General features: G+C 41.3%; 1 protein-coding gene across 1 annotated transcript in view; it reads right to left on the bottom strand.

Annotated features, from left to right (window-relative positions):
* The window catches only part of LOC131152960 (uncharacterized), a 69412-nt gene that overhangs the window by 7282 nt on the left and 39466 nt on the right, over positions 1-22664 (bottom strand). Inside the window, exon 8 of the transcript XR_009136133.1 lies at positions 2067-2225. The gene's annotated coding sequence lies outside the window, so the exon portion shown is untranslated. The remainder of the gene's footprint in view (positions 1-2066; positions 2226-22664) is intronic.

Raw genomic sequence — 22664 nt, 5'->3', positions numbered from 1 at the left:
AAACCCCTTGTCAAGAAGTTCCTGCAACTGCTCCTTAAAATGTCATTGACATTCTAACTTTCACAATACCAATAGTAATTACAAGACAAGAATAATCATCCCTAAGAACTTCTAGCCCATCACCACATTGCATGTAAGTATCAAACTACGCTATATATGGATAATAATGAAAGGAGCAAGCAAAATTCATACTCCTATTATCTTAAAAACAATTATTATCTAAAGCAACCAAGAAGAGCACTTTAATCTTTGAACTATCGCCACCACATTTGTAGAGCTTGATGGTTGGTTTTTCTTGTCTTCCTTTTTCCTCCAAAGAGAACAAACTCGTTTCTATCGTGCCTTTTATTTGCACTTGAAGCACTAAATGTTCTTGGCACTTGATTTAGACTTCTACATGCCCCTCTACTTATACTTCTAATTGGATTTCCCTCTCCTAGACTCAACCTTAGCAACCAAGCCATTTGGTTCATGGTCCTCTTTATTGAACCTCCTTCTAGCCCTGTTTGACCTGAGAATCCTAGAAATCTCTTTATAGCTTAGAGTGGATTTCCTATAAAGTAGTGTTGTAACCAAGTATTCAAATGAAGAAGGAAGAGAAGATAACAATACCACTCTTATCTTCGTCTTCAATCCTCAAATCTACTTTGAGCAAATCATTGATAATTCAACTGATTCATATGTTAAATCAGATCCCTACCCTTAGGCATATAAAGAAACAACCGTGACTTTTTCAAAAGAAATTTGTTAGTATTGCTTTTCAACATATACAAGCTCTCCAATTTCATCTAGAAACCCTTGGCAATTTTCTCTTCCATCATTTTGAATATGACAAGATTTTTCAAACAAGATCAAATAACATTGAAGGCGATCCATGCTAGTTCCATCCAATCATATTCATCCATAATTCTATGATTTCTTTCTTGTCGTAACTCTATAAACCTTCTATTGAACTAGCAGATTAGTTAGCTATATCTACCAGAGGCCAAACTTTTCTTTACTATTGAACTTTTCAAATATGATCTTTTCCATGCTTATCCTTGTTACGATAAAATGCAAACCCTAGAAAACCTAGGCTAAACTTTGTGCTTTGAAACCAATTGTTATGAAGTCATGCCTTAAATTTATGCACACACAATGAATGCAAAAAAAAAAAAAAAATTTAAGAAAAGAAGAATAACAATGAATTTTCATGGTTCGACATTGTGCCTTTGTCCACAGAGTTCTTGTGTAATTTTCATTATATCATCAAAATAAAATTGCCTCAAGATTTCAACTCTCAACTACAGTATGTATACATATATATTTATCCTCATATGAAACCCTCAAAATATCCTTTTATGATAATATAACTATACTACACCCTGTCTCAAACATATTGTACCATACCTGGGGATCTTCACCTAACGCACCTCACTGGGTTTGGTTTAAGAAAATAAGGAGGTTTCTCATATGGAGGGCTTAGGGGCCCTATGGGCCTCTTTGCTCTCCGCACAAAATCTTTCACTTGTAACAAGCTTCAAATAGATAACCCCTATAAAATAAATGAGTCATAACTCAACTCATAAATCTATGAATATGGGCAATTATGAGAGCTTTTGCTAAAAAGCCATGTTTTACTAAGCTTTAAACATTTCTATTCCATAAAGGGAGGTGAAATTATTAGATCTAGAGGAATGGAAAATGATGAAATCCTTTGTGCATCTAATCTTTGAGCCACATGACTCTGGCTCCAAGTTGGTCATAATGGTGACAAAAACCTAGGTAGGCATTGACTCAAAGGGGACCATTGCTCCGAGGACTTCATTGAAATTCTAAGAGGCCTCTGTTAGCTTTACTATAATCCTAAGGGGGGGGGGGTTGAATTGCTATTTTAAAATTGATCCCCTAGATCAATCCACTAACAGCAGTATTACACAAGTTTAAGGTCAATCTAATGCGTATAAAATAAATCAGTATATATTTTTAGCGAAAATTAAAACTGCACTAGAAATTTAACCAAGCATGCACGATAAAGTAGTAAAGAGCACAACACCAAAAATATTATTGAGGTTTCGGCAAACTACCTACGTCCCCGCCTTCGCTAACAAGCACAAGGATTACACTATAAGCTCACTTAGCGGGTGAAGCGACACCTAAAACAACCAAGTCAATTAGCACAAAGCTAACCTCAACCTTTACATACAATCCTTGCCACCCTAGATTACCGCCCCCTCAGGCCACGCCTGAAATACAACAATATTTCTCAATAATAAACTGGGTACAGTGATTATGCTTCTCAATCAAGTAAATATGTACCAAATGTAATCAATCAACCACACATCAATAGTATAGGGAATTGTAAGCTCAGTGATGTGATTTTGTCCAAGCAAACACTCAATAAAATATACTCACAAATATGCTCAAGAGTGTTCTAACAAGCTATTTCTTTGAAACAAAGTATTAAAAATCTCAATAATAGATTAGGGTTTCAAAGACGCTGCAAACAATATTCAAACAATCTTAAAATATTTTCCTCAGTGAAATAAGCACAAGATTTGTTTGAAAAATATAGCTTGTAAAATATTTTGCGCACCAAAAATTATAACTATAGGAATCTTGCAATAACAATACAAAGATCTTCAAGCTAATGAGTTTTCCCAAATACAAGATTTATCAAGTTAAAGCTGTAGGAGACACTCTTGCTTAACTCTCAAAAATCAAATAATCAACAACCAATCTAATGAGAGTATTAAGTAATCTATATCAAAGCAATAGAGCAATAAGAACTCTCACAGTGCTAGGATTAATCAAAGGAATGATTGTATGAGAGGATTTGAAGAAGAATGGGCAAAATAAGCTTTTTAAGTTTAAGAGGATTTTTGCTAATGATTTCTCAAATTTGCACAAATGAGACTCTATATATAGAAGTAGCCCAAATTATGACCGTTAAGAACTTATAAGGCATTATTAGAATTGTTTAAAAGCCATTTAAAAAAAATAGCCTCGTTTAACCAATTTTAACCTTAGTAAAAAATAAACAACCAGAGAGTTTTCGGGTGGCTGAACCACGATTTGGTCGCTCGAACAAACTTAGTAGAAAAAGTTGTTTTTCATCATTCGGGTGTCTGAATCAGGGTTCGGTATGCTAAACTACGACATTTTCATTCTGTCCATGTTTCGGTCACCTGGTCTATCATTTAGTTAACCGAACTTATGTGTTCGGTCGTCTGGGGCCATTTTGAACGTGAATGTTCAATTGGATGAGTTGGTGAAAAGGGTCACCTCGGCGGTTCAGTCACCCATGGATGGTGTGTTCATTTTAGTTCGGTTTTCCGAATTAAGGTCAACTTGTTGACCGGTCCACGGTTCGGACGCCCGAGGTGTGTTGAACACAACGGGTTCGGTCGCTCAACCTCTCACAAATTTGCCTATTTAGTCCAATACGTTTCAATTCTTTCCCTACACAATGTAAGTGATTAAGGGGACTATTTGTGCATTTGTGTAGGGACCTAAGGTCTTTCTAAGGTCTATGAGCTTACAACAAACCTATATGCATGATACGCAGAGATTATTACAAACATTGTTCCTATAATTACTATTACAGACCTGAATTGAATAGTAATATAAATTACAACATAAAATAATTTTCAAGGTCTTCAGGCTTTACTTCATGTGCTATCAATTGATTTGCTTAATATAAACCTGCTCACAAACTAGATAGCCATTAAATACTTGAGTATTTGTCATTATCAAAACCAGGTATGACCTACAAGGTCAATAGCCTCTATGATTAGAGTTAATCCTATAGGAACACAATTGAGCATCAAAAACATTGTGGAATTGATTATTTAAGTGCTTGTCTGCTTGGTGACCAAAAGGGGCTTGTGTTTACCCTTGCCACTAGGCATTGGGATCTCATTACTAAAGGGCAAATTAGTTGTGTTTGTCAGAGGGCATATGAGTTTTTTTCTAGATGGCATTTCTGTTGCGTTGTTCAAATGAAGTTTTTGTGAGTTTTTGTAGGTAACTTTCAACACAACTCGACCAAAGTGCAATCTATTTAGAGTTTTTTAGTGGAAAGCCCAAGTTTGAGAATTGAAAACTAGAGGGCAATAGAATAAAAAATCATCCACGAAAAATTGGGCTTCATGTTGGAATGTCATAGGGAAACTAATGTAGGAATTAGTAGAAAATGCTTGTTTTTAAGGTGGGGTTTGAAAAATGATTAAGATAAAAATATTGAATTTAAGCTAAGAACTTGTTAGTGATATATATGTTACCTCGTTCGGGTGGATATGTGGTCACACTTCAAGAAATTTTGGAACGCAAATCTTTTCTTTGGGAAATTTAAGGATATGAATTTTATATTTGGGTCTAAATGTTGGGGATTAGTCTTGATGTTGTTTCTAGGGTGGAAGCCCTATCTACTAGAAAGAGAATATGAAAGTAGGGGAGCTTGAGAGCCCTTCAAGAAGAGGGATTCAAAATGAACTTCCATGAGGATGGAAGGAGTTGGAAATAGCCTCAAAGTGCTTAGATTTTGTAAGAATCTTGAGGTGTAAAAATATGGCACTTCGAATATTAATTGGAAACAAATAAGTATCTTGATTTTGGGACTAACTCCACATCCCTATGCTACTCTTAGTAATTCTTCTTGGATGCTTCCAAAATCTATCATAACAAATGGTAATAAAGAAAATAGGCATATTTGTAAGAACTCGAACTGTGATATATGGGTTTAAATAAATAAGAGAGGGGCAAATTAGGAATTTAGTAGGATTCGTCAACGAAGCCAGAGTTCATCAACGAAGTCCATGCAAGTCTCGTCGATGAAGTTCAGAGGCTCATCGATGAGGAGAAGCTGAGAGATTTTAGGAAATCGGGGATCTCAGGCTTGCCGATGAGGCCATCGCTTCGTCAACGAAGGCAATGGCAACCTCATTGATGAGTACACCATTTTTTTTATGAGGACGCCCGAGTCAAAGGGCTATAAATATCAATTCTCATTACTTCCAAGCAAAGAAAACTAAATCCTATCTCTCTCTCCCTAGAACTCTCCTTACTCTCTATCTCTCTAGATTTCTTCACTGTCAATCTGAAGTTACCACGAGGATCATGGAAGGATTCTCTACAAGTTCTATGGATCGGAATTCCGTTTCAGAGATTTTCGGGTTTCAGCAAAAAATTGAGGTAAGGCTCAGTTTTCAATTCTGACCTGGTAGTTTTGTAGGAAATAGTGTTGTGAGTATCTTCTGTACTGTCGATTGTAGGTTTTGGAATTCGGTTCGCTGTTTAGGAACCTTAGAGTTCAGGATTTGCTATTCAGGAAAAAGGTAAGGGGAATTGTGTTAATATCGGTTATTTTTTAAATCGGACTCAGTGGAACTGTGGTTCACGGTCCTGTATGTGTTTTGGCTACTCATTTGGGGGGGATCTAATGGGGAAAACTATGGGTTTTTTATAATTACAGTTTTGGAAAAAAGGGGGCAACGGGCTGCATCCCTGGTTTTGTTGAAAACCAAATGTGTATGTTGATTTTATACTGTGTTATAGGGATGGTCGTGCCTTAACTTGTTTTAAAATGTATATGTTTGGAAAACCATGATTTAGATTATCAAATGGGTGTGGTTTGTTTGGTTATATGAGCATGCATGTGTGTGTGATTGGTTTAAATGCTAGTTGGAACGCAATTCCGAATTGTTCCAGGTACTAAGAGTGTCCGGCTCTATATTAGAGGGCGTGTGAAATCGCTGGCCATAGGTTGGTAGAGTGTCCGGCTCTATATCCGAGGGCGTGAGCCTATTCCGACAGATCAGACCAAAGGGTGTGGATCCACCAGTTTAGCGCTGGTACAATGCCATAGGAGTCGGGGACTAGCCATATGTCGGTGGCACCGTGTTTGCGGGTTAGCTACAGGCCAACGCCATATGTCGCGGGCCGGCTTCGAGCCAAAGGGTGTGACGACATCGAGATTGCTGATCATGTGTATGTGTGCATGTATGCACCGTGTATAATTAGTACTAGAACTGCATTTAACTGCGTGTATGTTGCATCGTGATAACACTCAAATGCCACACATCGATATAACCTGTGTTCTTCCTTACTGAGAGGTGTCTCACCCTTACTGTACGTACATTTTTACAGGTTCTTCGAGTAACCGGAACTAGCATCGTGGTGTAGGGAGCGTAGTGGCCGGTGTACTACGGTTAGCGCTTGGGTAAGTGCTAGGACTGTGTTTTGATGGGTTGCCATTTTGGGATGTGTTGGGCACCCAGTTGTACGTTGTATAATAAAGCCTGTTCTGCTCTTGTATAGACTCTGGTATTGTACTGCATATATGTATAGAATGACCTTTTCTGCTTCGTATATGATTGTGTTTGGATGTGTTTAGGGTGCTTGGGAGCCCCATGGGGTCGGACCCTCATCCTTTGTACTGTATCTGTGGATGATTTGTATGATACATGGACAGGTTAGATTGCATTTTCATCCCTGGGTCCCATTTTCGGGTTCGAGGTGTGACAACCTTGTATCAGAGCTAACCAAGTTGCTAGGTCTTGTAAACTTGGTTAGGCTTAGCTGTGAGTACATATCAGAGTATAGGATATTGGATATGGGTAGAGTTGGTTAAGGGTTATTCGGTTACTAGACCGAGATTTGTCGACGGTATTCCGTGTTTTTCCTAGGATGACGATTCCAGTAAAAGCATGGCAGATCATTGATGACTTTCATGTGATGTGATAGGACAGACCTAGACCTAGCAGGGAGTAGTTAACACAATTAGTGTAGATCATTGTGTTAACTGTATGTGTTGTAGGGATACTAATAGATTCCTATTGTGTTACAGAATGGGGCCCAAAGATAATGACTTGGGAAGTGGCTCCGAGGAGACTGCGAGTGATGAGTCCCCTTTTGTGCCTCGAAATTTGACGAGGCAGGTGTTACAGGAGATTGGACGAGTGTGAGGAGGCACAAGCGCTCTCCTACTGCTGCAGGGTGCACCATTGAGAGGTTCACACGCATGCATCCTCCGACGTTCTCTAGAGGACCTGACCCGACGATAGCAGAGGATTGGTGGAGAAGACTGAGAGGATCTTGGAGGTCCTGCACTGCACGAATAGGCAGTGAGTCCTTTATGCTACCTTCTAGCCATCTGGGGAGGCGGGTCGATGGTGGACTACAGTGAATCTGCTGGAGAAGCAGAGGGGTGGTCCTGAGGAGATGACATGGAGCTGTTTCAAGGAGGTGTTCTTCTTCAGATACTTCCTAGCTTCTGTACATGATGCGAAGGCGGATAAGTTTTCTACTTTAACTTAGGAGAGTATGACGGTGCAGGGGTATGCGGCTCGATATATAGAGCTGTCTCGATTTATGTCATGTTTGATCTCGTGTGAGTGTGAGAAGACTCGGAGGTTCGAGAAGGGCCTAAGGAAGGATATCCACAGATTGGAGGGTATGCTCTAGATCTGTGAGTTCTTGATGTTCATGGATAAAGCCATGGTGATTGAGACTAGTATCCAAGAAGATGAGGTGGATCAGGAATCGAGGAAGAGGATAGTACCTTCTGGTTCTTAGATAGGATCTCGTCAGGGATGGTGGAAGAAGAGGAACAAGGGCTCAGGTTACCTTCAGAATACCGAGCATCAGGATTCTCAGATGTTCCAGACTAATGGACGTTGTACTAGATGCCACAAATGGCATGAGGGTGAGTGTCGGTCATTTGGGGGTAACTGTTACAATTGTGGCCAGCTAAGTCACATGTTTCATGATTGTCATACACCAAGGCAAGACGTGCCCACATCTAGTGTGAACCAAGGGAGCAATCAGATACCTCAGGGAACCATTCAGACGAATACAGCTCCGACCAGAGTATACTCTCTTATTCTAGCGGACGCTGAGCATGTAGGGAATGTGGTGTTAGGTACCTTATTATTGCTTTCAAATAAGGCTTCTATTTTGTTTGATTCAGGTGCAACTCATTCTTTTATATTTTGTGAATTTTTTTGGACGGTGTGGGGTTGAAACCGAAGATATAAACGAGGTGTTATCTGTTACTACGCCATCTCGGAGTGTATCTTTCTGTGGGAAGATGTTGATATACTGCCCAATGGTAATCTAGGGGAAGCTGCTACCGGCAAATCTTGTAGTATACAGCATGTCAGGGTTTGATGTTATACTGGGAATGGATTGGTTGTTCTCCAGTTATGCTATGATCGACTGTCGTAAGAAGGTAGTAGTTTTCAAACGTCCTAAGAAACAGGAGTACGAGTTTATACGATAGTGTGTGCGTTCAGCGCCACAGAAACTATCGGCACTACAGGCAAGGAAGTTACTCTTGGACAGGTGTCAGGGATACCTAGCTTGTGTACAAGAACCACGGCGAGATGAGTTGAGACTCGAGGATATTCGGGTAGTTAGTGAATTTTTGGATGTGTTTCCAGATTATTTACCTGGTTTACCTCTGGATCGAGAGGTGGAGTTTGCGATAGAGTTGTTGCCTGGCAAGGCACCGATCTCTAAAGCTCTGTATTGGATAGCTCTAGCAAAACTTCAAGAGTTGAAGAAGCAGTTGCAGGAATTAGTGGACAGGGGATTCATTCGACCTAGTGTTTTGCCCTGGGAGCTCCAGTACTATTTGTAAAGAAGAAGGACAAGTCGATGCGGATGTGCATTGATTATCGTGAGATTAACAAGGTAATTGTGAAGAATTGCTATCCTTTACCTCGTATAGATGATCTCTTTGACCAATTGTAGGTGACGCAGGTCTTTTCAAAGATCGATTTACGATTAGGATATCATCAGGTGAAGGTCAGATCTGAGGATGTAGCGAAGACTGCTTTCCAAACCAGATATGCCCACTATGAGTTCTTAGTCATAACCATTTGAGGTTAGTATTACAGACTCTGCGAGAGAAGAAGTTGTATGCTAAATTGAAGAAGTGTGAATTCTGGTTGAGTCAGATTGCGTTCTTAGGTCATGTGGTCACTCGTGAAGGTATCTCAGTTGATTCTAGTAAGATTGAAGTTGTGGTCAACTGGGTGAAGCCAAAAAATGTGCAGGAGGTTTGGAGTTTTCTGGGACTGGCAGGTTATTACCGTTGGTTTGTGGAAGGGTTCTCCAAATTGTCTGGGCCTCTGACTTGATTGACTAGGAAAGGAGTACAGTTTGAATGGACCAGTGATTGCAAGCAGTGCTTTCAGGAGTTGAAGCACCGTTGGTTACTGCTCCAGTATTGACCATTCCTTCGGGAAATGACGATTTTGTGATCTATAGCAACACGTCCCTAAAGGGTTTGGGATGTGTGCTTATGTAGTAGAGTAAGGTAGTAGCTTATGCTTCTCGGAAACTTAAAGAGTAAGAGAAGAATTACCCTACATATGATCTAGAATTGGCTGGTGTTGTATATGCACTAAATATCTGGCGACACTACTTGTACGGTGTGCAGTGTGAGATCTTTACTAACCACAAAAGCCTCATGTATTTCTTCACGCAGAAGGAGTTGAATATGAGGCAGAGGTGGTGACCAGAGTTGATTAAGGACTACGATTGCATGATCAGTTATCACCCGGGGAAGGCTAATGTGGTAGCAAATGCATTGAGTCGGAAGTTAGAACATGTAGCAGTATCTGCAGTTATAGCTCAGCATCATATCAGACGAGATCTGGGAAGCCTTGGCGTGGAGTTGGTGGTTGGTGATTGTAACAACCCAGAGAATAATAGTATTTAAATAATGATAAAAGAAAGGGAAATGGAAATTGGAAACAGAAGAAGGTAGTCGACTTCGTCGATGAATACAGGGGATTCGTCGACGAAGGCTTAAGAAAATTCATTAACGAAGACTGAATTTCGTCAACGAAGAAATGCTAAGAGGGGGTTTGAGCAGACTGAATTTCGTCGACGAAGGACTGAATTTCGTCGATGAAATTATTGAAGGATTCGTCGACGAATGACGTGGCTCATCGATCAAATCCCCTGAATATAAATATCAAAATCTGAATTTTTAACTTTCTAAAAAAGCCATCTCTGTTCTTTCTCTCTCTCTCCCCTTCGGTTCTCTCTCCTTCTTTCGTTGATTTCGGGCCAGATTTACACCGAATCGACAATCCGTAGCCACCACGACTCTCCTGGCAAAGTTCTCTGCTAATCTTCTGGAGCGGATCGTTGGTAAAAGCTAGTTGGAAATAATCCCTAAGTTGAGGTAAGGCTTTTTAAGCCAAATTTGATCTTATGGTAGTTATAAGAAATGTACACGTAGAAATACTGAAGTTTAATACTTGGAGTTTTCATTTTAAAGGTATTGGTCAGGAAATCCTACGGGAGTTAGACTAGATCATTTGGGGGGCTTTCTTAGTAGTCAGGTAAGGGGATAAACTAAGCTAGTATTTGTTGAAATTATGTATACTGCTATAGCATCTGGTTTCAGGAAAAGTAAATATGTGTATATATATATATATATATATATATATATGATTTATATTTGGGAAATTATTGTTAAAATGATGATATGTTGAATATGGAAAATCTGTTCAGTGTGGCATGAGTATAAAATGTTATGAATTACTGTTTTCTAGAATGGGATGGTGATATGGTTTTTATAATGGGAAAACCGGCGTACGGGCCGAGATTTTTATATATGATGTGATTTGCCAGCGTACGGGCTGTGCTATGATATGTTTTCCGGCTTACGGGGCTTGCTATGATGTGATTTGCTAACGTACGGGCTGTGCTATGATATGTTTGCCGACGTACGGGCCGTGCTATGATGTAATTTGCCAACGTACAGGCTGTGCTATGATGTGGTTTTCCGGCGTACGAGCTGATGATTTTCATGATATACATATGTATGCGAAATGATATGATTAATGTGAAAATTAATGATATGAAATATCCATGTATCACAGTTTCAGTATATGCTATATGGTATCAAAACTTGGTTGGCTTGGTCTAGGCTAGCACTTGCATGGTACCGTTGCTATGTGTCCATGGTCCTCGTGATCATGATATTTGTGTTAACGCCGCTGTACAGAGTGGTGTGAGATTGGATGGTCGATGTGGTTTTTAAAGAAGTGTGTGTGATCGCTCCTAGTGTATGGACCAGGTCTGGCAGACCCATCAGACTTACAGACTGTATGTTTGACTTGGCAGTGGTCGGCCAACCATTGTCAGGTCCCGCCTTTGGGCCACGCAACCTAGTCATGTGGGGATAATACATGACAACAGTCAGCTAACCTACCAGGAATGTTTTTGTGATATTATTATTATATGAGATGAGATATGTTTATGAAAATGCAGTATGTTCTGCCATATGTTGATATATATATATATATATATATATGTTTTCCATATTTGACGAAATAGTACTGAATATGTTATGTATGGTATATGTAGAACACAGAATACTCATGTTGCCACACACTGGTATTAGTTTATTTCCCTTACTGAGAGGTGTCTCACCCCTAAATTTTATAAACTTTTCAAGAGCCCCATATAGGAAAGCGGGAAAAGCCCCGCTGATCTAGAGTTTTTTATCTGCCCTCTGTGAAGGGTAAGTTTTTGTAGGGACAGTTAGATTTTGGGGAAAATGTCCCCATACATGATTTTTGGGATGTATATACTGAGATACAGTGATTGTAGTAACTCTGGTATATTGTGATATCTGGTATTGAGATGTATATGATTGTATGTTTTCTGCTACTTAGGCTTCCGTTTTGTGTTTTGTTGTATCCCTGGTATCCACGAGTCTAGGTGGATTGTGATATGCTAAGCTGGAATGTATGATGTTGATTTTATTATTATATATAAAAAAATATGGAAAATAAGCAGGTTGTGACAGTGATCATCAGGCTTATCTTGCTAGTTTGGTGGTCCGGCCGACTTTGTTTGAGTGTATTAAAGCCGCGTAGGCTAGTGATGCAGAGTTAGCTGAGATTGTGGGAAAACTACAGCAGTGTTTGGCTGCGGATTTTAACATCTCTGATGGAGGTTTGTTGAGGTTTGGGACCAAGCTGTGTGTTCCAAATGACGATGAGATCAGAAGGATGATTCTGGAGGAAGCGCATCGTTCTTTGTGTACGGTACATCCTAGTAGCACAAAGATGTATCGTGACTTGCGGGAGACCTTCTGGTGATCTGGTATGAAGAGGTAGATTGCTCAATTCGTGGAGTAGTGTCTGACGTGTCAGCGGGTGAAAGCTGAACATTAGAGGCTAGCAGGGCCGTTGCAGCCTTTGCCTATTCCGGTATGGAAATGGGAGCATATTTCCATGGATTTTGTGACTGGATTGCCACTAACACTTCACGGGCAGAATGCTATCTAGGTGATTGTGGATAGATTGACGAAATCTACTCATTTCATACTGATGAAGGTTGGCTATCCTTTGAGTAGATTAGCAGATATGTATATGCATAAGATTATAAGAATGCACAGAGTACCGGTGTCCATTATATCAGATCGAGACCCAAGGTTTACTTCTCGATTTTGGACGAGCTTACAAGAAGTACTGGGGACGAAGCTTACTCTCAGCACAGCATTCCACCCCCAGACTGATGGACAATCGGAGAGGACAATATAGATCTTGGAAGATATGTTGCGAGCTTGTGTGTTAGACTTTGGTGGTAGCTGGATACAGTTTATGCCACTAGTAGAGTTCGCTTATAATAACAGCTTCCAGGCTAGTATCGGAATGGCACCATTCGAGGCTTTGTATGGTCGGAGGTGTCGATCTCCTTTGTGTTGGGATGAGGTTGGTGAACGGCAGGTGTTAGGACCTAAACTTGTGCAGCAGGCATCTGAGAAGGTGGGTTTGATCTAGGAGAGGATTAGATCAGTTCAGAGTCGGCAGAAGAGTTACGCAGATGTTCGCCGCCGTGAGTTAGAGTTCGAGGTGAGGGGGGTAAGGTATTTCTGCGTATCGCTCCGATGAAAGGGGTGATGAGATTTGAGAGGAAGGGCAAGTTGAGCCCGAGATATATTGGACTATTCGAGGTACTTGAGCGAGTGGGTCCGGTAGCCTATAGGATTGCACTACCCCCAGCACTCTCAAGGGTCCACGATGTGTTTCACGTATCCATGCTGAGAAGGTATATGTTGTACCCATTACATGTTATTAGTTATGATGAGTTGGAAATTGGGGATACTTTAATGTATGAGGAGATACCTGTTCAGGTTATGGACCATAAAGTTCAGAAACTTCGCACCAAAGAGATATCATTAGTGAAAGTATTGTGGCGAAACCACGAGGTTGAAGAAGCTTCTTGGGAACTGGAAATGGAAATACGCCAGAAGTATCCACAGTTGTTTTGAGCACTTGTACGTTATCCTACTTTGGGTTTGGATATGTGGTTAGTCGTCGGGAGTGTGTATATTGAGAACTCCTGAGACGGATGTATATGTAACCATGGTATTCCTTCGCCATAAGTGAGGGTATGTATGTGTATGTGTATACTGGGACTGCACTGTAGTAGCCGCCAGTTTTCTTAGAATTGTGTATGTATGTTCAGTTGTATGTATAAGTTGTGAATGAGAGATGGCAAATTTCGAGGACAAAATTTTTGTAAGGAGGGGAGATTGTAAGAGCCCGAACCGTGATATATGGGTTTAAATAAATAAGAGAGGCGCAAATTAGGAATTTAGCAGGATTCGTCGACGAAGCCAAAATTCGTTGACGAAGTCCATGTAAGTCTCGTCGACGAAGTTCAGAGGCTCGTCGACGAGGAGAAGCCGAGAAATTTTGAGAAACTGGGGATCTCAGGCTCATCGACGAGGCTAACACTTCATCGACAAAGGCAATGGCAGACTCATCGACGAGTACACCATTTCGTTAACAAGGACGCCCGAATCAAAGGGCTATAAATATCAATTCTCATTACTTCCAAGCTAAGAAAACTAAATCCTATCTCTCTCTCTCTCTCTCTCTCTCTCTCTCTAGAACTCTCCCTACTCTCTATCTCTCTAGATTTCTTCGTTGTTTGTTGTTAGAATCATGAATCTGAAGTTACCACGGGGATCGTGGAAGTATTCTCTACAAGTTCTATAGATTGGAATTCCGTTTCGAAGATTTTTGGATTTCGACGGAAAAACGAGATAAGGCTTGGTTTTCAATTCTGATCTAGTAGTTTTGCAGGAAACAGTGTTGTGAGTATCTTCTATACTGTCAATTGTAGGTTTTGGAACTCGGTTTGCTGTTTCAGGACCTTAGAGTTTGGGATTTGCTATTCGGGGAAAAGGTAAGGGGAATTGTGTTTATATCGGTTATTTTTGAAATCGGACTCAGTGGAACTGTGATTCACGATCCTGTGTGTGTTTTAGTTACTCATTTGGGGGGGGATCTAGCGGGAAAAACTATGGGTTTTTCTTGATTACAGTTTTTGGAAAAAGGGGGCGACGAGCTGCATCCCTGGTTTTGTTGAAAACCAAATGCATATGTTGATTTATACTGTATTATATGGATGGTCTTGCTTTGACTTGTTTTAAACTGTATGTGTTTGGAAAACCATGATTTAGATTACCAAATGGGTGTGGTTTGTTTGGTTATATGAGCATGCATGTGTGTGTGATTGGTTTAAATGCTAGTTGGAACGCAGTTCCGAATGGTTCCAGGTACTGAGAGTGTCTGGCTCTATATCCGAGGGCATATGAAATCGCTGGTCATAGGTTGGCAGAGTGTCCGGCTCTATATCCGAGGGCGTGAGCCTATTCTGGCAAATTAGGCCAAAGGGTGTGGATCCACCAGTTTAGCACCGGTACGATGCCATGGGAGTCAAGGACTAGCTATATGCCGGTGGCGCCATGTTCGCGGGTTAGCTACGGGCCAGCCCCGTATGTCTCGGGTTGGCTTCGGGCCGAAGGGTGTGACGACACTAGGATTGCTAATCATGTGTATGTGTGCGTGTATGCACCGTGTAGAATTAGTACTGGAACTGCATTTAACTGCATGTATGTTGCATCATGATAACACTCAAATGTTACACACCGATATAACATGTGTTCTTCCTTACTGAGAGATTTCTCACCCCTACTGTACGTACATTTTTATAGGTCCTTCGAGTAACTAGAACTAGTGTCCTGGTGTAGGGAGCCTAGTGGCCGGTGTACTGCAGTTAGCGCTTGGGTAAGTGTTAGGACTGTGTTTTGATGGGTTACCATTTTGGGATGTGTTGGGAACCCAGTTGTACGTTGTATGATAGAGCCTGTTTTGCTCTTGTATGGACTCTAGTATGGTACTGCATATATGTATAGAATGACCTTTTTCTACTGCGTATATGGTTGTATTTGAATGTGTTTAGGGTGCCTAGGAGCCCCACAGGGTCGGACCCTCATCCTTTGTACTGTATCTATGGATGATTTGTATGATAAAGAGACAGGTTAGATTACATTTTTACCCCTGGGTCCCATTTCCGGATTTGGGGCATGACATATTACTTGGAGTCTTCTGTCTACCTAGTGACTAAGGTATGTTTTAATGGTCTAAAATATAGAAAAACTAATAATAATAATACTTTTATGCAATTGATTTTATTACCTTTTTGTTTACTAGAGGCTTATGACTAGACTTGAGCCATACAAGAGATGGCAGTCCATGTCATGCTCCGAACACTGAAATGGGACCCAGGGGTGAATTAAGTAACCTAACCTGTCTCTGTATCAATATAAAACATACATGATACCATATACAAGAGGGTCCGTCCCCGTGGGGTAACGGATGCCCTATATACATACATACACATGTCCATACTCATCAACATACGCAGCGGAATACGATCTTTCTTTACATCAAACTATACCATACTAGAGTCTTATACCATACAAGGTTAAACATATCTACAAATACTATACATACCACGGGTGTCTACAAAATCCATCAGGACAACCCGGTTACAAAATTCATACCTATCAGGTACTAACAGTAGCTAAACACACCCCCACTTCCGAATGGTAGGATGCTAGTTTCGGCTACCCGAAGGACCAGAAAAACATTTGTATATATTCGGGGTGAGACACCTCTCAGTATGGCAAAAAACAGGTTATATCAGTGTGTGGCATACCAGTGTCATTTTCATACTTTATAACACATACATACGATACAGTTTGAAATAATACGTACAGTTTCAAAACAAGTTCCATACATTTCCATACAATTCCATACAGTTCGATACAATTCCAGTATTTTCACAAAACCATTCCAGTTCATATGATACTCAAATACATACATACATACATATGGTTAGTGTCGTCACACTACTCACAACTACACAAGTCACCTAGTCTCACAGCGGTTACGTTCCAACACATTAAACTATGAAGGTTTCCGACTCAGGCCCAATAGTGAATCCATTGCTACATATGCAACTACAGAAGGTCACTTGGTCTAACCCCGATTACGTTACCATGTGCAAACTACGCTGCGTCAACCTAGGCCCACTGTGGTCCATTGCTACATTCGGTGACCAACCGAATCATACTGGTGATATTTCGCACCTCGGATATAGAGCCGGCCACTCTTGGTGATATTTCGCACCCCAGATATAGAGCCGACCACTCTTACTCATGGTAGTTAGCCGTTACAGGGCACAACGTAAGGTAGTTAGCCGCCCCTAGCCATTTTCACAAAACCTGAAATCACTTTGGAACTCACGTCCCTACACATTTCAGCATAGGGTAATAAGCCGCCACACAACTGTTTTCACAAATACCTGGAACATTTACATACATACACACATACCACACTTATTTGGTTTACGGCAAATCATATCGTTTACAATTTCAAGTATACAGTTTATGAAAATATGGATTATGATCACCTCAATAATACAATTTAAACAACATAAACGGTTTTCCAATCAAATAAGAGATGATACCCGAAATCCTCAATTTTCCCGAAAACTGTAACCCGAAAATCTCTTGTTTTTACCCGATAGATTTTTCCAAATAAGTAGTCAAAACATACATACGATCGTAGCCTACAGGCTTACCGATCCTAATTTCGAAAATGAACTGATATAAATAGAATCCCCTTACCTCAACCCGAAACCAAACCACGAACTCTACGGCCCTTAAAACTACAAACCGAGACTTTGAAATCTACAAACCACAATACTAAACATGCTATCCATACTACTACACATATACCGAATTAGAAATGAAAACCGAGCCTTACCTCAACTTTGGCCCGAAACTCAAAAATCTCCGAAACGAGATTTCGATCCATAGAAGTTGTAGAGAATCCTTCCACGATCCTCGTGGTAACCTCAGATTTTCGATTCTATTAACGACCGACGAGGAAATCTAGAGAGAGAGAGAGAGTAAAGAAGCTTAGTGAAGAAAAAAACCCAAATATCCCTTTTTTAAGCCTTTGACCCGCCCAATTTTCGTCGACGAAAAGTACCTTCGTCGACGAAAAGTCAAGGATTTCGTCGCGGATGTCGGCAGCCTCGTTGACGAAGTCTGATATTTCAAATTTTCCAGACCTCTCAGCTTCTCTTCGTCGACGAACCTCTGAATTTCATCGACGAAAAGTCTACTGCCTTCGTCAACGAAATCTAGCTTCGTCAACAAAATCTGCAGAAATCCATTTTCTATTTTTCCAGGTTCTTACAATCTCCCCTCCTCACAAAAATTTCATCCTCGAAATTTGCCATCTCTCATTACAGCACATTTATACTACTACATACATACTCACTCTAAAGCGAAACCAAACTGTCATGATAATCATATACGTACTCTAGAGAATACCAAGCTGTTACAATACATACATACTGATACCAAGCGGTCACCATCCATACATACATTCTCTAGAGGATACGGCATCCATTTATACGCAGCCCTATTACAATACATACATACACACTTTAGAGAATAGGCATGATACCCAGCTGTTACGATACATACATACTCTACGAATACGGCGGCCATTTATACGCAGCGCCGTCATGATACATACATACATTCCCTCCCTTATGGTGGAGGAAAACCGTGGTTACATACATACAAAGTCTCGGGAGTTCACAATACATCAAGACCCACCCAAAGACTAACCACTAATACCATATGATAACAGAGTATTACATACATACATACTCATACTACCCTGCTATCAAAATACTACTCAAACAACTGTGGATACTTCCGACGTATTTCCGTTTCTAGTTCCCAAGAAGCCTCCTCTACCTCGTGGTTTCACCACAATACCTTCACTAACAATATCTCTTTGGTACGGAGCTTCTGAACTTTACGGTCCAAAACCTAAATAGGTATCTCCTCATACACTAAAGTATCCCCGATTTCCAACTCATCGTAACTGATAACATGAGACGGATCCAACACGTACCTTCTCAACATGGATACGTGAAACACATCACGGACCCTCGAAAGTGCTGGAGGTAATGCTACCCTGTAGGCTACCGGACCCACTTGCTCAAGTACCTCGAATGGTCCGATATACCTCGGGCTCAACTTGCCCTTCCTTCCAAATCTCATCACTCCCTTCATCGGAGCAATTCTAAGGAATACCTAAGGATAGTCAATGAGGCTTTCAGTAGAGTGTAGACGTCCACCTGGTAGTTCGAATCAGGGTGTGGCAGGCCCATCGTACTTATAGACATATTTGATTCGACAGTGATCGGCCAATCATTGTCGGGTCCCGCCTTCGGGCTGCACAACCCGTCATGAGGGGTAATACATGACATTAGCTAGCTATTCATCTTAGGTTGATTTTCAGTATTACGAGTTATTACAAATGTTTATGTATGTATGTTATGATTTATTAACAAATATGAAAGTACATGATTGTCCAGTATAATATTATGATTATTTCCAGAGTTATGAAATGTACTGTATATGTATAAGCATTTTAAATATTCATGTTACTACACAACTGTATTTAGTTTATTTTCCCTTACTGAGAAGTGTCTCACCCCCAACATTATTAAATTTTTCAGGAAACCCAGAGAGACCGGCGGGTCAGGGCCGCCGCTGAGTGATTGGTGCTTTCCTACTAGAAGGGTAAGCCCTGAGCTAGGACTAGGAGATTTTTGTTGCATAGTCCTAGTGTTATTTTAACTTTTTGGAGATTGTACATATGAACAGTATATTGACATTAATAGAAAGCTCTGGTATTATGTTTTATGGATGGACGTATGGATTTTTATGTTTACTGCTACTAGGTTTTCCGTTGTGTATGACAGGAGTCCCCGTTTCCCACGGGTTCGGGTTGACTATTTATTTGTTATGTTGTATTTTATTAAGGGACGTTACATTTGGTATCAGAGCCTAGGATACTAAATACATTTGGTATCAGAGCCTAGGATACTAAGTTCTGTAGACTCTAGAGTGCATCAGTAATAATACCAGAGTATAGGATAAGAGAATTTGAGGTCTGGTTTTGTAGTCTAGATGCAGGACTTCCGTGGTGGTTTGTATGATTTTCCTGGGGTGACGATTTCAGGAAATTCATTGTAAACTATCGTCGGGTTGGGTATTTAGGTTGTAAGATTGAACCTTGAATTGAGATTAAGAGAGATGAGTTAATTAGGAGGATATATTATATGAGTTGAGTGATACACGTAGAGAAAGAGGTTTTGAGTTAAGCTACCTGTTTTTCAGGATGGACCTTGGTGGCAATAGTGCCCACGCCAGTGGGAGTGAGGGTGTTGGACCCTCAGGCGCTGCGGGTAGTGATTCAGATGCAGTCTTACGCAGCGTAGCACAGCAGGTTATGGCAGAAATTGCTAGGAGTTCGAGGGAATAGGGTGGTCCATCGGCAGGCCATGGTAGTTCTATAGAGAAGTTCATTAAGATGAGTCCTCCAGCTTTCTTAGGAGGGACAGATCCTGCAATTGCGGAGAACTGGGTGCAGGAGATGGAGAAGATATTTGCAGTACTGCAATGCTCAGAGAAGCAGAAGGTGCTATTTGCTACCTACAAACTGACTAGGGAGGCCGAGAGATGGTGGTCGGCGGTGAGATTGTTAAAGCAACAAAGGACTGTTCCTATGGAAATGACATGGGAGCGATTCAAGGAGATTTTCTTTGACAGGTATTTTCCAGCCTCTTCCCGGGAGGCTAAGATTGCGGAGTTCCTGAATCTGAAGTAGGGACAGCTGTTGGTACAGCAGTACGCGGCGAGGTTTATTGAGTTATCCCGCTTCACCCCGTACATTATTCCAGATGAGGCGAAGAAGGTATGACAGTTTGAGAGAGGTTTGAAAAGGGAGATATATAAGCAGGTATCGATTCTGAAGTTGCAGGATTTTACTGAGCTAATGGACCGAGCCACTATAGCTGAGATTGGTGATCAGTTGGAGGCTTAGGAACAAAGACAAAAGAAGAGGTCCATACCTTCTAGTTCCCAGCAGGGGGGTGGACGTGATACATGGAAGAGAGGTGACTATTATAGAGACCGGAGACAGGAGACTGGGCATTGCGGTTTTCAGGGTGCATAGCCATCTCCAGCTTGCCCATCTTGTGGGAAGAGACACCTGGGGAAGTGTCGTGCCGGGCAAGGTGTTTGCTACAGGTGCAGGAAGTCAGGGCATATGATGAGGGAGTGTCCGATGTAGACTGGTACTGCTCTTGCTCCTAGACGTGCACGAGGAGGTTACCAAGCACCATGAGGAGGCCAGCAAAGGAATACGGCCCCAGCCAGAGTTTTTTCTTTGACGCTAAGGCGGCCGGCGACGTGGTGACAGGTACTGTTAGTATGTTTACATTTAAAGTTATTGTACTTTTCGATTCTGGTGCCACACATTCATTTGTGTCCTTAGGGTGTGCTAAATTATGTGGGGCAAAAACGCAATCATTAGATGTTGAGTTGTTAGTGGCTACACCGACCGGGTCAGCAGTGAGATGTAGTAGGATACTTCGTGGTTGCCCAGTTGATGTTCAGGGGAAGATCTTATCTACTGATTTGGTGGTATTAGATATGCACGGGTTTGACATTATTTTTGGCATGGATTGGCTAGCGGCTAATTCTGCTATTATAGACTACAGTGCTAGAGAAGTAATATTCAGACCTCCAGGGAAACCAGAATTTAGATTTACAGGGTCACGAGTGCAGTCTTTACCTCAGATAGTCTCAGCTATTCAGGAGAGGAGATTGCTTCAGAATGGTTGTCTGGGATTCGTGGCTTTTGTGAAGGAGATGTCAGAAAATGAATTGAAACTTATAAATACGCCTATAGTGAGAGAATTTACAAACGTATTTCCAGATGAGTTACCAGGTTTGCCGCCTGATCGTGAAGTAGATTTTTCTATTGATCTACTTCCAGGTACAGCGCCGATTTCTAAGGCACCATACCGAATGGCGCAGACAGAGTTGGTAGAATTGAAAGACCAGTTGCAGGATTTACTTAATAAAGGCTTCATACGGCCTAGTGTATCTCCATGGGGAGCCCTAGTGCTATTTGTGAAGAAGAAAGACGAGACGATGAGGATGTGTATAGACTACAGAGAGATTAATAAAGTGACTATCAAGAACAAGTATCCTCTACCCCATATAGATGACTTGTTTGACTAGCTCCAGGGTACATGGGTGTATTCAAAGATCGATCTCAGATCAGGTTACCATCAGGTGAAGGTGAGAGCAGAAGATGTATCAAAGACGGCTTTCAGGACCAAGTATGGGCATTACGAATTTCTTGTTAGGCAAAGGCTGCAACGGCCCTGCCGGCCTCTAATGTTCAGCTTTCACCTGCTGACACATCAAACACTGCTCCACAAACCGAGCATTATCCCTCTTCATACCACTCCACTAGAAGGACTCGCACAAATCCCAATACATCTTCGTACTACCTGGATGTACCGTATACAAAGAACAATGCGCTTCCTCTAGAATCATCTTTCTGATCTCCTCATCATTTGGAACACAAAGCCTGGTCCCAAACTTCAACACACCTCTGTCAGAGATGTTAAAATCCACAGCCAAACCCTGCTGTACTTTCTCTACAATCCCAGCTAACTCTGCATCAATAGCCTGTGCAGCCTTAATACGCTCAAACAAGGTCGGTTGGATTACCAAGCTGGCAATGAAAGCCTGATGATCACCAGACACCATCTCCACGCCAAGGCTTTCCAAATCCCGTCTGATATGATGCTGAGCTACAACTGTAGATACTACTGCATGTTTTGACTTACAACTTAACGCATCCGCTACCACGTTAGCCTTTCCTGGATGGTAACTAATCGTGCAATCGTAATCTTTGATCAACTCTAGCCACCGCCTCTGCCTCATATTCAGCTCCTTTTGCGTGAAAAAGTACCTGAGGCTTTTGTGGTCCATGAAGATCTCACACTACACCCCGTACAGATAGTGTCGCCAGATCTTCAGTGCATACACCATGGCAGCTAACTCTAGATCATGCGTAGGGTAATTCTTCTCATACTCTTTCAATTGTCGAGAAGCATACACCACTACCTTACCCTGCTGCATAAGCACACATCCCAAACCCTTCAGAGACGCGTCGCTATAAATCACATACCCACCATCCCCCAAGGGAATAGTCAACACTAAAGCAGTAACCAGCCGGTGCTTCAACTCCTAGAAGCACTGCTCACAATCACTGGTCCACTCAAACTGAACTCCCTTCTTGGTTAATTGTGTCAGAGGTCCAGATAGTTTAGAGAAACCCTCTACGAATCGACGATAATAACCCGCCAGTCCTAGAAAACTCCGAACCTCCTACACACTCTTC

Source organism: Malania oleifera, chromosome 4, assembly GCF_029873635.1.
Source record: "Malania oleifera isolate guangnan ecotype guangnan chromosome 4, ASM2987363v1, whole genome shotgun sequence".
In the NCBI taxonomy this organism is placed as follows: domain Eukaryota; kingdom Viridiplantae; phylum Streptophyta; class Magnoliopsida; order Santalales; family Ximeniaceae; genus Malania; species Malania oleifera.
Note: the sequence above shows the minus strand (reverse complement) of the source record. Positions and strands in the feature narration are given on the sequence as shown.